Source organism: Macaca nemestrina, chromosome 7 (genome assembly GCF_043159975.1).
Source record: "Macaca nemestrina isolate mMacNem1 chromosome 7, mMacNem.hap1, whole genome shotgun sequence".
NCBI classification, from domain to species: Eukaryota; Metazoa; Chordata; class Mammalia; order Primates; family Cercopithecidae; genus Macaca; species Macaca nemestrina.
In genome coordinates, this window is record NC_092131.1 from 96,793,955 (window position 1) to 96,810,044 (window position 16,090).

Sequence of the window (16,090 nt, forward strand, 5' to 3'; positions counted from 1 at the left end):
TGGCATTAACCTTAGCAGCACCATTTTTACCATGCTTAGCCATGCAAACCTCCAACTTTTACTTGAGCAAATATTAAACTAACAGGTGTTAACATGAGGCAGAGCTCCTAGTCACACACTCTAGAGTCGTGGGTATTTTTATAGTTGTTTGTAATCTATTACATCAATTACTTTTGCACTTGCTTTGTTGATTACCAAATTTCACATGTTGTAGTATGGGATTTTGTACTCAAAAATAATTATTACTTTGGAATAATTCATTCCAAGTGCACATGCATTTGTTATGTTTATTCATCATTTTCAATTTTTAAAATAATCTCTACTAATTATCATTATAATTGTGCCTTTTCTTATATTGGTTCTGATCAGACTTGATGGAGTTAATGTATTTGGTTTTTAAAACATCTCAAGTCTGTGCCAAGCAAACAAATATTCCATTCATAGCCTAGACTTATATGACCTTCTATTATTTCTAGAATCATCTCCAGTTGTGGGCAACTTTGTTGTGTTTTCACTCCAAAATATAGCTTTGTTTGTTTGTACAAAAATCTGTAAGGTGAAAGCTAGTAAATAGACTCTGAATTCAAGTTTATCCAATTAACCAGGAAAGAATCTTTTTCCTAGTTAATTACATATTATTGGAAACATCAGAGAGATTTAATGAACCTTCACAGAGGTCTGACTTTGACTCAATGAGGAGCTGATCTTTGTGCAAGCTGAAGTCAGCAATTGTCTTTTTCTATTTCCCCTCTTTTGGTCTTCTATTTTGAGTCTTCTTTCCTCCTTCCCAACCTCTTTTCTTTCCCACTCTGTAAATGCACCAGAGACATACTCATCTCCACTCCTTCCTTTGCCCCTCCTCCCTCTGCCTTGCCTCTCATATTCTCCCTGCCTTCCCCCTGCATTCTAATATTGTTTCTGGCTTACTTGTTCTACATGGCTAACCTCCCTATCCTTGCTGCTAGCTCATCGATATAATGCTTGGTTGCTCAAATATGTCATTAAAAAGCTTCTTTCTTGAAATAACAACTCATGATGTTATTTTATATTCTTCTATAAAATTCAATGTTTTAGTAGTTTACCAAATTTTTTTTAGTACATTTCCATGATAGTTTCCTGTTTGGCATAAAAAGGCCATAGAATTTTAATGCATTCAGCCAATCCACTATAGTTTTTTTGTATTAAAATTAATTTTAAATAATTATAGTATATATATATATTTATATACACATCCAGTGATAATATAATAAAATTAAAATTTATTATAAGTATATACTTTATTGAAATCATGTGAGATTATAACCTCATAAGTATTTTTGCGTTATTTATTCCTTTGGGTTTACCCTTTCATTTCTTGTGTACTGGAGGCTGGGTTCTGCTTGCTCGTTTTCCTGAAATCAACATCCTAAGAATGATACCATATTTCTGAAAATACTTGTTTATTACTTTTTGTCTTTTACAATGCAAGTCTTTGAAGATGGAAAATCCTTATGTTCTTTAATAACTGTAAAATATGATGGCATTATTTTCAAAATAATATATACTAATGCATAGCTTACAGGAAAATTCATCAATATTTGTTAACCAAATTTATGATAAAAGAATAGAAGTGAAGGCCAGGCATGGTGGCTTAACCTGTAACCCCAGCCCTTTGGGATACCAAGTTAGGCAGATCACTTGAGGCTAGGAATCCAAGTTAGGCAGATCACTTGAGGCTAGGAATTCAAGAGCAGCCTGACCAAAATGGTGAAAACTCCATCTCTACTAAAAATTTAGCCCAGCATGGTGGCGGGTACCTGTAATCGCAGCTACTCAGGAGTCTGAGGCACAAGAAGTGCTTGAACCCTGGAGGTGGAGGTTGCAGTGAGCTGAGATTATGCCACTGCACTCCAGCCTGGGCAACAGAGCAAGATTGTGTCAAAAAAAAAAAAAAAACAGAAGTGAGACTCTGTTCAGGAATTAAAGGTCAAATAGCAATGGCAGATGGGATGGGATGTGGTGAGCAAGCAATTTAGGTAGAACTTGTACAAAAGGCATGGAAGAATGCAAGAGTAAGTCATCCTTGAAGAATGCCAGTGGCTCCACTTTTGAGAGTTGCTATAAGGTTATCCTGTCTAATGGGGGCAGGGGGGCGGGCATGAGTGAAAATTGGCATGACAAGTGGGAAAAGCCAGATTTGAAAGAGCAATGGACAACCATTGTGACATTTTGGGTAGGAAAATGGCATGATATGATCTGTGTTTTAGAAAAATAGCTTTGGCAGCAATGTCTCCACTGCTTTGGATTGGAAACCAGAGGAGCTGGGTGATGAAGGTTTTATCTGACATGGAGGCCAAACAAATGGAGGCAGGGGCCAGAGTTGAAAGCCATGTTGACTGAACATAACAAAATCAATAGCTTTTGATAAACTGCAACTTCTGCCTTTCAGTTAGAAATATTCCATTATTCCTGGTTTTCAGAAAGAAATGATACTCCAGTTTCACAGTATTTTCAAAATCTAGTGAGAGTTAGGGTCAAACATTAAAGAACCTGTGGAGGAGCAGGGATTTGTAAACCCCCCACCTCCACCCCACTTCCTTCATCACCTCTTTCAGTCAGAAAGTTTTTAAATTTTGGAACAATCTCAGATTCTACTGAGTCAGGTCTGGCAGACAAGTCTTTGTTACTCATCTGCTCAATGAAAACAACACTTTCCAAAATCCATACAGTGAGTTTATAATATATAAATAGAAAAAAAATACCCAGAGAGAAATGGTGGAAACTCCTATTACCGGACTTACTAAAAAGAGGACCACAAGAATCCTGCCGGATTCTGCAGGGACCTGAAGGAAGCATGCACGAGATGCTTTTCGATGCAGAGTGCTAGCTGCTAGAGAGACAGAGAGTTTTCCTTTCTAAGGGAAGCTGACTATCCACCACTCTGGCACCCATTGGGACACTGGCACCTTCTTTAAAATGTATAAAGACATAGTCTGAGAATTGAAATCCCAACCGTTTGTAGTCTTGCCAATACTGGGTGTGTCCACCTTCAACTCTCTTTCAGACACACACCAAAATACGGGCACTTTGGGCTGGGCATGGAGGCTTACACCAGCAATCCCAGCACTTTGGGAGGCCAAGGTGGGTGGATCACAAGGTCAGGAGTTTGAGACCAGCCTGACCAAGATGGTGAAACTCCATCTCTATTAAAATACAAAAAAGTAGCTAGGTGTGGTGGTAGGTGCCTGTAATCCCAGCTATTCAGGAGGTTGAGGCAGGAGAATCACTTGAATCTGGGAGGTGGAGGTTGCAGTGAGCTGAGATTGCACCACTGCACTCTAGCGAGGGCAACAGAGAGAGACTTTGGCTCAAAATAATAATAATAATAATAATACTATAAAAATAATTTTAAAAATACAAAGTATAGGCACTTTGCGGGGTCCAGTCCTGCTGATATTTGAAGTGAGCAAGTTGGATGTTTTGCTCCAATCTTTGAGTTGGGCGCATAGCAATGTGCTTAGCCACTGTAGCCTAGCTCAGAGCCAGCATCTCATCTCTTCTGTTTGCTGTTCTCAGAGACCCCTCTTCACTGCCCCAACCGTAGTTGAGCCCCTTCTCCCCATTCTCGCAAAGCACAGCCATTCCTATTTTATCTGTAGACCCTAGTGAGGGTGGGGACATAAGGGAGACTGGCAGCAGCCCAGATCACAACGAGAACCAATATAAATGTGAATAATCGCTTTCTCAGAGCTTTCAGGCACAGAGAGCTTCTCTCCAGCCACACTTTCTTGGATCCTACTTGCTGTTTTTCTGGAGGAGTGTGCTCTCCCTACCATGGACTTTACCTTTGTCACTCCTCTTCTCTCTCTCCTGTTCTTCTGAAATCCAAATGGTATTGCCAGGGGATAGACATCACATTACTATAATTTTACTAGACAAACAAATTCAGTTCAGTTCAGTTTGTTAGAACCCTCTCCTTCACCTCCAGAGCAGGAAGGAGAATGGTGTCTCTAGCAAAGGTTCAGTAACAGGCTTTCTGAAATATAAAAGAGCCAGCTTCAGCCCGACATGGTGGCTCATTCCTGTAATCCTACTAACTCTGGGAGGCCAAGGTGGGTGGGTCACCTGAGGTCAGGAGTTCGAGACCAGCCTGGCCAATATGGTGAAACCCCATCTCTACTAAAACCAGAAAAGTCAGCCAGGTATGGTGGCAGGGGCCTGTAATCCCAGCTACTCAGCAAGCTGAGGCGGGAGAATTATTTGAACCCGAGAGGCGGAGGTTGCAGTCAGCCGAGATTGTGCCAGTGTACTCCAGCCTGGGTGACAGAGCAAGACTCCATCTCAAAAAAAAAAAAAAAAGAACCAGCTTCCTGGGAGGAATGCTGTTCTTGCCCCTAGAATACCATGGTCATTTCCTCCTTCTTAAAAAAAAAAAAAAAAAAAAATTTAAGATATTTTTTGATGTTTAAATTTAATTTAAAGAAATATTATTATCGCTTGATTTAATTATTTATTATTGATCCTTCTAATCTACTCCTATGTGACAAACAGATAAGAAACACATCATCTGCTCACACACTGGAAATGGTAGTTTTTCCTCTGGCCAATCATCCTCAGCTAAAACTTCTTGCCCCGAACACTCCTAACTTCTCTACCAATGACTTTGTGCTTTTCCTGCTTGGTAAGTTAAGAATCACCCATTCAAGTTTTTGATCACCCGGCTGATTCTTGATAGGTGAAGATATGGTCACTCATTCATTTAGCAGGTGTTCTTCTCACTCTTTCGTGATGGAAAGAGGGTGTGCCTTTGCACCTGTGAAGGCCGGCTGCATGCCTTTCCCGCTTGTGCACTTTCCAAGCACCTGCCTGCCAGGACCCACAGCAAATGTTAATTCATTACAGCCTTGAACCTTTTGGGCCATTTCTAACTATGTTAACATGGGGAATAGGACTTCAGATCTTCAACAATTAAATGCACAAATAATTAAGATGGAAGTTTTTCTGAGAAGTTGGTTTCTCCAGGGCCATATTTCAACACCAAACTCAGTCTGTTTTGAATAGATAAACTAGTGCTTTAATTATACCCGGATTGTAAATTAGGCATCTGTGACCTGTACTCTGAATAATATTTTTATGACTTGAAGAAAATTAACTTGAAACCAAGTCGAAGTTCAGTGACTGGAAGACTGTGACTCATGAATTAGGGAAAGAATGCATGTATTGATAGTTATAACCTTACCAGGTTATACCAATTTGTCTGTTGGTTAAATGCAGTGTCAAACTTACATTGCAGTTTCTTTTAAGTCTCTCTTTAATTTTAACAATAAAAGAAATTGGAGTTTTGATCTAATATTTCTAGATATAAAGGTGCAATGTCTTTAGAAGTCATTTGATCATTTATTGTGTAGTGCATTTTTTGGATTCCCTTTGATGTCTCAGGTTGATTCTTCAAACAGAAATTTAAATTAAATTTAAATGAGACAATCTGATTTCCCAGACCTGAGAGAGTATTCACAAATATGAAACAGACAGCAGAGCAGTAGCCCAGTTGTTCAGCTGGAGGGTGCTTGGAGAGAGGAAGGAGGGGGACAGCTACCTTTAGTAAGAGAGCTGAGTGCAAAGCCCCAGGGCATACTCCATTGAGAGCCAGAATCTGTGCACCCAATAAAAATACCATTGCCACAAATCTTACTACATCCTGCTGCTGTATAGCCAGCTACTATCTTTGATTCCTACAAAAAAAGTCAACTTGTTTAATTTACTCTTTAAAAGCACCAAGACCTGCTGTTTAAATCCATGTAGTATAAAGTCAAGTCTATGCTCCAAGCTGGGCCCACTGGCTTCCTAGCTGTGTTTTCTTAAGCACTCACTTTGTGAAAAAGATGGCTGCAAAGTTTCTATGACTCTCTCCAATGAGATACGTTGTTTAAATCCTGATCCTTTGAATCTGGATTGAGCTTAGTGAATTGTGACAGAAGTATGTCTTCCAAGGCTAGCTTAAGAAGTTGTATAACTTCTACCTTGGTCTCTTGGAACACTCTTTCTGGAGAAAGCCAGCCACTAGTAGAAGAAATCTCACTTTCAAAGATGGCCATGCTGTGAGAAAGCCCAAGCTAGCCATGTGGAATAGCCCCATGTGGAGAGAGACAGATGCCTGGCCAACCTTAGCTGCTCCAGCCATCCCAATCAACCAAGACACCAGGCCTGAGAGTGAATAAGCAAGCCTGGACACAGTGCAGAAAAGAACTGAGGAACCCAGATGATGCCAGAAATGAGGTGCCAGACACTGGGTATGTTGTCCCAGCCATCCCTTCCTCTTCAAGTCACTTCAGGTTAGGCCATGGTCATTGCAGCACAGAGCGGTGTCATCCCTGTTGGATCCATCCAAATTTCTGGCCCACAAAATCATGAACATGATCAAATATTTATTGTTTGGAGTCACTAAGTTTGTGTTGGTGTCTTATGAAGCAATAGACAACCAGAGCACTGTTACACTCACCAGGCCTCAGTTTCCTCTCATTAAAATGTGGGGACAATGACACTACAGGAGACACTTGTAGCTGCCCACATCCTTTCTCCTCATTTGCCTACGCATTTAGATAAAATACTCATTTTCCAGACTCTCTTCTAGCTGGAAGAGACTTGAGAGTACATTCTGGTGAAAGAGAAGTAAGAGGAAACCAAAGGTCCACAGCTGAGAAATATTCTTAAAAGGTAGTGGACATACCTTCTGTGTTCTCCTTCATTTCTCTGCTTAGAATATGGATGTGAGGGCTGGAGCACAAGCAACCATACTGAATCTGGAGGAAATAAGCTGAGGATTACAGAACATTAGGACAGAAGGATGTGGAGCCATCATATTTACTGTCTGTCTTAATTATCTTACATAAGTAATAAACTTTTACCTTGTTCCACACACTAATTTTTTGGGAGGGAGTTCCAATGCTCACAGCTACACTGATCTCACAAGGTTGATGAGTCAAATGTAAAATGTACAACATTGGTTCATTGTGTAAAACATTGTCTCATATTCAACAAATGACAGGAGCCTCCTTCTATCCCTCTCATATCCTTAACTTCGCCACCACCTATGACAGTGAATTCCAATCTTTCTCAAACTGTTTAATCTTTTGCAGCGTTTTAGGTAATAAACAAATAAGATGCAGGGTCTCACCCCAAGGGATGGAATGGATTAGGACTATTTCAAGTACAGGAAAAAGGAATACATCTTTGCATTGCCTGCCTTCAAAATGCTTGCAATCAGAGAGAAGAATGTGGACAGAAAAGTTAAGCAACTATGCATATAAAAGAAAGTTGGGTTGTGCTGGGGTCCTGAGAAAACCAATTGATGCCTCTGCTAGAGGCTCAAGTCAGGAAGTTTCCTTTCTCTGTGGGAGGTGAGGTGAGATCAAAGACATTACACTCTTGAGAATTTTGTATTTTTCATGATCTTCAATCCCTACAGATAGAAAGCTAATTAGGTGTGATCCCCACTTGATGATAAGGAGTTGAGGCTCAGACAAGTCAAATAAGTTGGTTGAGATAAGAGAGCCAACATAGGTGAGGCTGAAAAACAGGTCTGTGGGATTCTTAAACCCAGGTGCTTTCTTGGTATGCCCTATTCTTTTCAATGCAAGAGCAGGCCAGAGCTGCCGAAGCAGCAGCATCATTGCAAACCTACCTGATAGGTTCTGATAGAATTTCCAGGCACTCGAAAGGCACTTGCAACCCAGGAACTTCTGTGCCTCCTTGTCATCATCCTTTCCCATTACAGAGTTGTAGATGACTGTGTGATTTTTCCAAGCCGGACTTGGACTCTGCACTGTTGGCACTTTGACCCTGCCCAAATGAGACAGGAGAACGATTGAACACTCCACCACTGGGGCTGATCTTGGACAGGAAGAAGTGGGAGGGAGAGTTTACGCTTTCCGAGGGATAATTAGGCAGGAGGTGGTGTATCTGCAGCTACTATCGGTCCAGTGTTACAGGTCTTCCTAGATAGATGAGGGCAGCATCCTGTCTTCTTCACTTATTGATTTGCGTGGAAAGAGAGCCTATGGCACATGCCAATCAGCCTGACAAAAACAAATGCTCCCCCATCTCTGCTTCAAGTCAGGACTGCTCTCAGACCCGCGATGTGGACATGCAGGGAAGAAAAGATCTCAGCAGTTAACTGAACCTTGAAACATTTCTCAGATCCTTCCTTCTGGTCTTCTCTAGTCTCAGTGTCACTTCCTTAGAGCAGATTTAGCATCTCTTACCTGGACTCTGCACACCCTTGGGGGCTGTTTTTCATCCCATCTTCTGCTTCAGCCTCCACTCTCCAGTCCTTTCATGTAGCTTTCATGGCCGGCTTTCAAAAACACCAAACCAACCAGGTCTCTCTTCTGCTTAAAAATCTCGCCAGCTCTCAGGCCCAGTCAAATGCTATCATGACACTTATGAATTGTGTCTGCTTCTCACTGCACCTGCTTCTCTCTGAACCCCACTCCATCTCCATCGCTTGAATGGTCCCTGTTCCCTGAGAACCAGCAGGCTTTGTAATAGCCCATCTCTTTGCAAGATACTTCCCCAGCCCTCCAGCACATTCCTATTCATCTCTCAAGTCTTTTCTGTAGTCTTCCTCACTTCCTGCAGAGTTTCTGCTCTCTCCTCTAATCCGACCTCCATGGGTCCTTCCTCACAGCCCACGTTCCTTTGCGTTGGTTGTGTGGATTTGTTTGGGCTCTTTGCTTTCCCTTCAGGCTTATTGGCCTTTAAGGTTTCCATGCCGAACACAATGTTGGTATATCATAGGTGCAGGGTAAATTTTTGTTAAATAAGCAAGTGAATTTGAAAGTATCTGTGTGCCAGATAAAATGAATACAGCATTTAGAGGATCTGTTGCTGGTCTGCACACTTCTAGTAATTACTACATATATGCTGTCTAATAACTGGAGATAAATGCACATTATGTCATTTTTCTAAACAACTTAGCTAAATTATGTTGGTTTAATGCAATCAATAAATGACAAATTTGCAAAATGCCTCTCTTTATAAAACCAATTTGAGACAACCACTGGCATAAACTTAATGAAGTTTGAGAATAAAAGGAACTTCAAAGTGGCCTGGTTTCCCCATAGGGGGAGTTACTGAATTGCATGCAGTGATCTCTATTTTATGTGATAAATTTGAGCATCTCGACAATTGTAGGGGAAAAAAAATCAAGAAAGGCAGAACCAGAGTGAGAAAGGATGGGTAATATTGCATTGCCATATTGATGCCAGCCATGATGAGACTAGCCTAACTGTTGCCTCCAGAAGAAATGTTACCTCAGTGAGACCTTGAATAAGATCCTTAGCAACATCTAAATTATGAAGTTTCATCAATAAGAAAAGAAGAAATATACATATTTTCATTCATTTATACTTGCACAAATGTTAAAATTTATGTTCCCTATTTATTATAGCCAGTATGACAAAATCAAACACAGTCATACATCACTTAACAACAGCGATATGCACTGAAGATTGTCTCTGGCATTTTTGTCCTTGTGTGAACATCAGAGAGTATACTGACACAAACCTAGATGGTGGTCTATTGCACACCTAGGCTATGTGTATGGCCTATCGCTCCTGGGCTGCAAAGCTTCACAGCATGTTACTGTACTGAATACTATAGGCAAATGTAGCACAATAGTATTTGTGTATCTAAACATAGAAAAGGTAGGCAAAAATACAGTATGGGACCACCATTGTACACATGGTCCATCATTGCCCAAAACATCATTATGTAGCACATGACTTCATTATACACTATTTTATAAAAAATATTTTATACTATACAAAAATAAGATATTGGCCACGTGCAGTGGCTCATGCCTGTAATCCCAGCACTTTGGGAGGCCTAGGTGGGTGGATCACTTGAGGTCAGGAGTTCAAGACCAGCCTGGGCAACATGGTAAAACGCCATCTCTACTAAAAATACAAAAATTAGCTGGGCATGGTGGCGGGGGCCTGTAATCCCAGCTACTTGGGAGGCTAAGGCAGAAGAATCACTTGAATCCAGGAAGCAGAGTTTGCAGTGAGCCAAGATTATGCCACTGCATTCCAGCCTGGGTGACAGAGCGAGATTCTGTCTCAAAAAAAAAAAAAGATATAACAGGCATGTCAACATTTTTCTCCTTTATTATATAGACTATTAAACATTTCAGAGGGAAACTTCTGGAAAGATCATGAGAGTTTCTGCTAACTTAACTCTCTAGGCAGTGTATACATTGTTCTATCTCTATATATCTTGTAGGAAAAATTAAAAAAAAAAAGCAAACTCATTTTGAAAACATTACTCATTAATGGCAGAAACTTTACTGAATGATTCTGTCTGTAGGTGTCTAGATTAATACTATCAGCCTCTTCAAAACTGAACGAAAACTGTTTATGTATTGTCAGGAACTGTCTTTTTGTTATTTGTATTGAAATCTACCTCTTCTAGCACACATCTCTTCTCCAGTAATACATGAAGGATGCATGTAGCATTTCCCAGATAAAGAAATGTCAGTAGGAAAAGAGCCAGTAGTGTTTGCAAGTGCCACACCCACTAAACAGAGGAGGGTGTTGTGCTAGTAAGCGCAATGCCCGGAGTCCTCACCCTCATGAAGATTTTCCCTTGGTTGATGGCAGATGTCATTCATTAATAGTGAGTGCCCCTCTTCTCCACCTAGTCAGGACACAGCTTCACCATCCTCAGCACAGCATCACTACCAACTGATCACAGAGGGTTCTGTGTGCCATTGCCAGAGCACACCATGAGATGGAATGCTTAGAAAGATTGGCAACCGGGGTAACAAAGGGCAAATGGAAATGAGATGTGCTAAGGCACCTGATCTACCTGAGAATGCCATTCTCAGTATTGGTGTGTTCACATAAAACACACACACACACACACACACACACACACACACTCTCAAAAAGAAAGATCTTTAGCCCAGAATTATACCAGAATGTAGCAAACCAGTTCTACCTGCTCTGCCTGCTAAAATTCTAGACTTCCTTCCAGCTCCTCCCCTGCAGCCCAATGTTACCTCCTCTAGCAAGCCTTCCTGGATTACCCAGTCAGTTGATCATTTATCTTCTGTGATCCTGAAACACTCTGCTTACAAGTGTTTTTGATGGACAGCAAATAGTCAAGTTATTTGGATGCAAGTTACCCCTATGAGTACACTCATATCTAAGCCTGTCCTACAGCATGACTAGGGCCACCACCACTATTCTTATTGCCATGTAACCCATCCCTGCCAATGCTTTAGGAGTGTCTAGAATATGGACAGGAATGCACTGGTCAATATACTGTTAGCCAAATTATGGCTGGTCAAGTTCTCCTCAGTTCAGGCACTGGTGTGTGAGGCTGGGCAGGCTTGCTTCTCTCTCCACTGTTGCAGCATTTTCTGTCTTAGGTCTGCCTGTCATCCTGCCTTCCAGGGTTGAGCCACCACCCTCCACTCTGTATTGCTGTAGTCACTGGGTGCCGCTGGCCTGGCCGGGGACTCTGTAACCCTCACACTCCATGTTTCACACTCAGAGCCTTCATGAAGAAAAACAGAACTAATTTACTTGCTCTTTGAGTCACCATTTTCTTCCTTATTGCACTGACCATTTTCTCTTCCTACTCTTTGTAAGTTTTTCAGCAGTCAGCAGAAACTCTTGCCCAGTTAACCTACTCTCAGAATACATGGACCAAAGTCCAAAACATCTGAGATTTGTTCAGAATGTATGGTCACTGCCATACCTACAGATATGCATTGGCCCTTAAATTACATTCCTGCTCCAAAATTCCAGTCCCACTTGGATATTTTTCTAGGTTTTCTTCTGCGTCAAATCTTCTAGTTCCATTTTTCACCCCCTTTCCCAGAACATTCAGAGGTTCAGTAGTAGTGAACACTCTTTTAAACACCAGGATGGTAGCATATGCATTTTGATTACACCATTCCCCCTATTAAACCACTCCAGGGACTAAATCTATCATTGCCAAAAACATGGTCCTCTTAAAATTAGGATTCTCATTGCTGGCAGTAGTCTGGGGGTAAATTAGAGACAGTGAGGTGCAATTTAAGAAGTTGAAAATAAAATCGCTTTTAAAGAGTTTAATTAATTAAATCAACATATAATAGGAAGTGACAGAAAAGACTTTGAGGCTCAGGGGAAAGTCACTTCACCACAGCCTGGTTAGTAACGTTAACACGTTTAAAAGGAAGAATGTGTCAGCAGAGGGAGGCACCAAATAGGAAACAGAAGGGGAGAAGTGCATGCGTGGTCCTCCTACAGTGTCCAGTAGCAATCCTAATAACTATGCTTGATGCTTGATATATGTCACCGTTGATATTTGTGTTGGTTTTTTGCAGCAGTTCCTAGACTGAGCAGGCATCAGAACTCCTGGGAGGGCTTGTTAAAAGCACAGACCGCTGGGCCTCAGCCCAGAGTTTCTGATGCAGCAGGCCTGGGGTGGGCCTGAAAAGCTGCATTTCTCAAAACGCCCCCAGGTGATGCTGATGCTGCTGGTCCAGAGAAAATACTCTGAAAATCCCTGGTTTAGGTGGGTGTTTCATCAACATTTGGTGAAATCCAAAGAAGCAGCCACATTGCATTTGGCTTTGAGAGCCTTTAAGTGAAATCCCCTTTCCAACCACAAAGGATACTGTAAGTATGAAAACTGACATAAATCAAACCCAAATGTAGTTATGGGCTGTAGCAAATGTAAAGTACTTACAGGCTTGGAATTTCAATTTCAACCTCTATAAGGCTAATTATTTCACCCCAAGCACTGAGCCCATCACTATGATTGCTGCCACCTGGTACATAGTAACAATCTAGATATTGACTGACAAATTATTTAGAGTTTTTACCAGTACAAATAGTAGAGAAAGTAGTCAAAAACTTTGTAAATTAATTAGTTATACTTTTACCATAAAAATCTATTTAATATAGTAATAGTATTTATTATTCATTTAGTAAGATTTTTTATTATTTGCTATTAATTAAAGGATTATTCATCATACTATGGGGCACCCAAGTTTCGGGCACTGTTCAAAAATGTTCATGGATATTAACTGATGCAACCCTTTCCATAACCTCATCTCCATTTTACAGTAAGGAAACTGAGGCTCAGAGAGGTTAAGTGACTTGCCCATGGTCTCACAGCTTCTAAGTGGCAGAACAACAACCCAATGTTAGACAGCCCAACTCAACCATCTATATTCCTAAAAGTCACATTCTATGGTTTTGTGATTACTTAGCAAATTACAGTAAATGCAAATAAATGTCAATCATTAATTAGGTATTAAATTTTGATCAGAAACTGTTAAATCAACTTGCAATTGGAGAGACCATTTCGCAAACAAAACAAGGCATAAAAAGTTCTCTTTTTCACGTTAAGCTTTATCTGTTATCAATTGATCTTTAATATCACTTTGATAATCTTTATTTGCTTCATTTCGTGTCTTGCATTTTTTTCAGGGAATATATTAACTGTAGCTAAGTCACTCTTCTACCAACCTAAATATATCTTTTTTAATAATAATAATTTGTAGTATTATTATATTAAAGCATGCATTTATTGAGTTGGCTTTGTGCAGCTATTAGGTTAAGTACTTGATTATCCTCACCATAGTCGAAGGAGTCAGATGTAATTTATTTCTTGTTTATTGTTAGAAAATCTGAGGCACTTACAGTTTAGAATAACTTGCCTTAGATGATATGGCTAATAACTATAAGAGCTAAGATCGGCCGGGTGTAGTGGCTCACACCTGTAATCCCAGCACTTTGGGAGGCCGAGGCTGGTGGATCATGAGGTCAGGAGATCAAGACCATCCTGGTTAACACGGTGAAACTCCATCTCTACTAAAAATACAAAAAAAGTACCGGGGCGTGGTGGCGGGCATCTGCAGTCCCAGCTACTCGGGAGGCTGAGGCAGGAGAATGGTGTGAACCCGGGAGGCGGAGCTTGCAGTGAGCCTAGATCGCGCCACCTCACTCCAGCCTGGGCGACAGAGCAAGATGCTGTCTCAAAAAAAAAAAAACAAAAAGAAAAGAAAAGAAAAGAAAAAAGAGCTTTTGCCTCATAAGTGCAGGCCTCTAACCATTACACCACATAAGAATCACCCACATAGACTTCAGAGAGGAAAACAACAGGGGCAGAACGGTGTGCTGGAGGAGACACAGGGCACTAGCCCAGCCTGCTCCTGGGCCCTCAGTGACCTGGAGCATGTCCTTCTCTGGAATTTGCTGTGCCCTCTGGTTAATAGGGCAGCACTCATGTGAATTCTAAGGTCTGTCCCAAGTCCAAAGCATGTGCTTTCCCTTCCAGGTTTTTAGATAAGCCATTTGCCATCGTCTTGACTTCCTTTCCCAGCTCCCCACACAGAACCCCTCCTGTGATGGTTAATTTTGTGTGTCGACCTGGCGAAGGAATGCCCAGGCAGATAGTAAAACATTTTTTTCTGGGTGTGTCTGTAAGAGTATTTTTGAGAGACATCAGGATTTGAATTGGCAAACTGAGTAAGGAGATGACCCTTCCCCACCTGGATGAGCCTCCTCCAAACCTTTGAGGGACTGAATAGAACAAAAAGGCAGAAGAAAGGCAAATCTGAGCCTTTTGCTTGAGCTGGGACATCCATCTTCTTATGCCCTCAGATATCAGTGTTTACGGTTAGCCAGCTTTCAGATTCAGACCACAAATTACACTTTGTGGTCTGAATTTAGAAAATTCAGGACACAGCGAATTCCAGAGAAGGACATGCTCCAGGTCACTGAGGGCCCAGGAGCAGGCAGGGCTAGAGGCAGAGTTAGTGCCCTGTCTCTCCTCCAGCATGCCCTTCTGCCTCTGGCATTTTCCTCTCTGAAGTCTATGTGGGTGATTCTTCAGGCTTCAAATTCTGAAGACTATGTGGTCTGAATTACAAAATTCAAAGTCATGGGGGGCTTTGAATTATACCACCAACTTTCCTTTGGAATTGGACTGAATTTTGCTACCAACTTTCCTAGTTCTCTGTTTTACAAATGGCAGATCATGGGATTTCTCAACCCCCATAACCATTCCAGCCAATTCCTGTAATAAATCTCCTATCTGTCTTTCTATTTACTTATCTATCTCGTATGTGTTCTGTTTCTCTGAAGAACCCTAGTACACCTCCACCCATGGGCCTTCCTTGCCTCATTCCCCCACCTTGTATTCCCTAATACACAGGCCCTTTGACTCTTTCTTACTCCTCATTCCAACACATTAAGGACTATGATAAACACTCCATCGTTTTGCAATGATTCAAATGCAGCCTTGCATTTTCTCCAATTATTTTCTTCTCTGTGTCATTTCTTCCAGACTTGTTAGTACCTTCTCCTGATTGGAACCTAGCCTTTTCCTTATTTTTTACCCAAAAGGTTTCAATGAAGACATCGATCAGTAAAATTGTATGGTTTTTAAGGAAAAGCTACCATGCACAGCTCATTGCATCTCCTATGTGAAATTAGAGCCCAGTTTCTGCTACAGATAACTCATACGCTGTTTGTTAAGAGGTACTGATTTTTACAAGAAGACAAAAAGTAATGCTGACCATCAATTTCTGTCTCACAAAGGAGGTTTCTGGAAACATGTTTCCCAACCTGAGATACCTGAGATTCTAAATATTTTTGATAATTTGCTTTGCCATTTGGAAGATCTGAAATGCTTGTATCACTTTTTTTTCTAACTGCTCTTCCCCTCCCCTTCCCAGTGAAGGCCAACATAAATACAGGATGAGAGGAGGCGGGGGAGCTTGGGAGGGAGGAGGATGGGAAAAAGAAGAAGATTTCATATCAACATTCAGATTTGATGTACATTATGTGCAGCAGGATCCAGGAGGTAGAGAGGCCGCCAGCTGGGGTTTGTGGTTCCAGAGGAAACAGCTGTTTTGAGATTATAGGAACAAAGGAAGTGTCAGGCCGGAAGGAGAGCAGGAAGCCACTTCAGCCCCTCTGAGTTTTTGTGGTAGCTCCTCCTTGTACCAGGGTTGTGAGACCTTCGCGTGGTGTTCTCTAGGACAAATCAATGTGAGAAAATAATAATAAAACTACAAAAACAGAATTTGATGGGGTTTGTCCTTTGG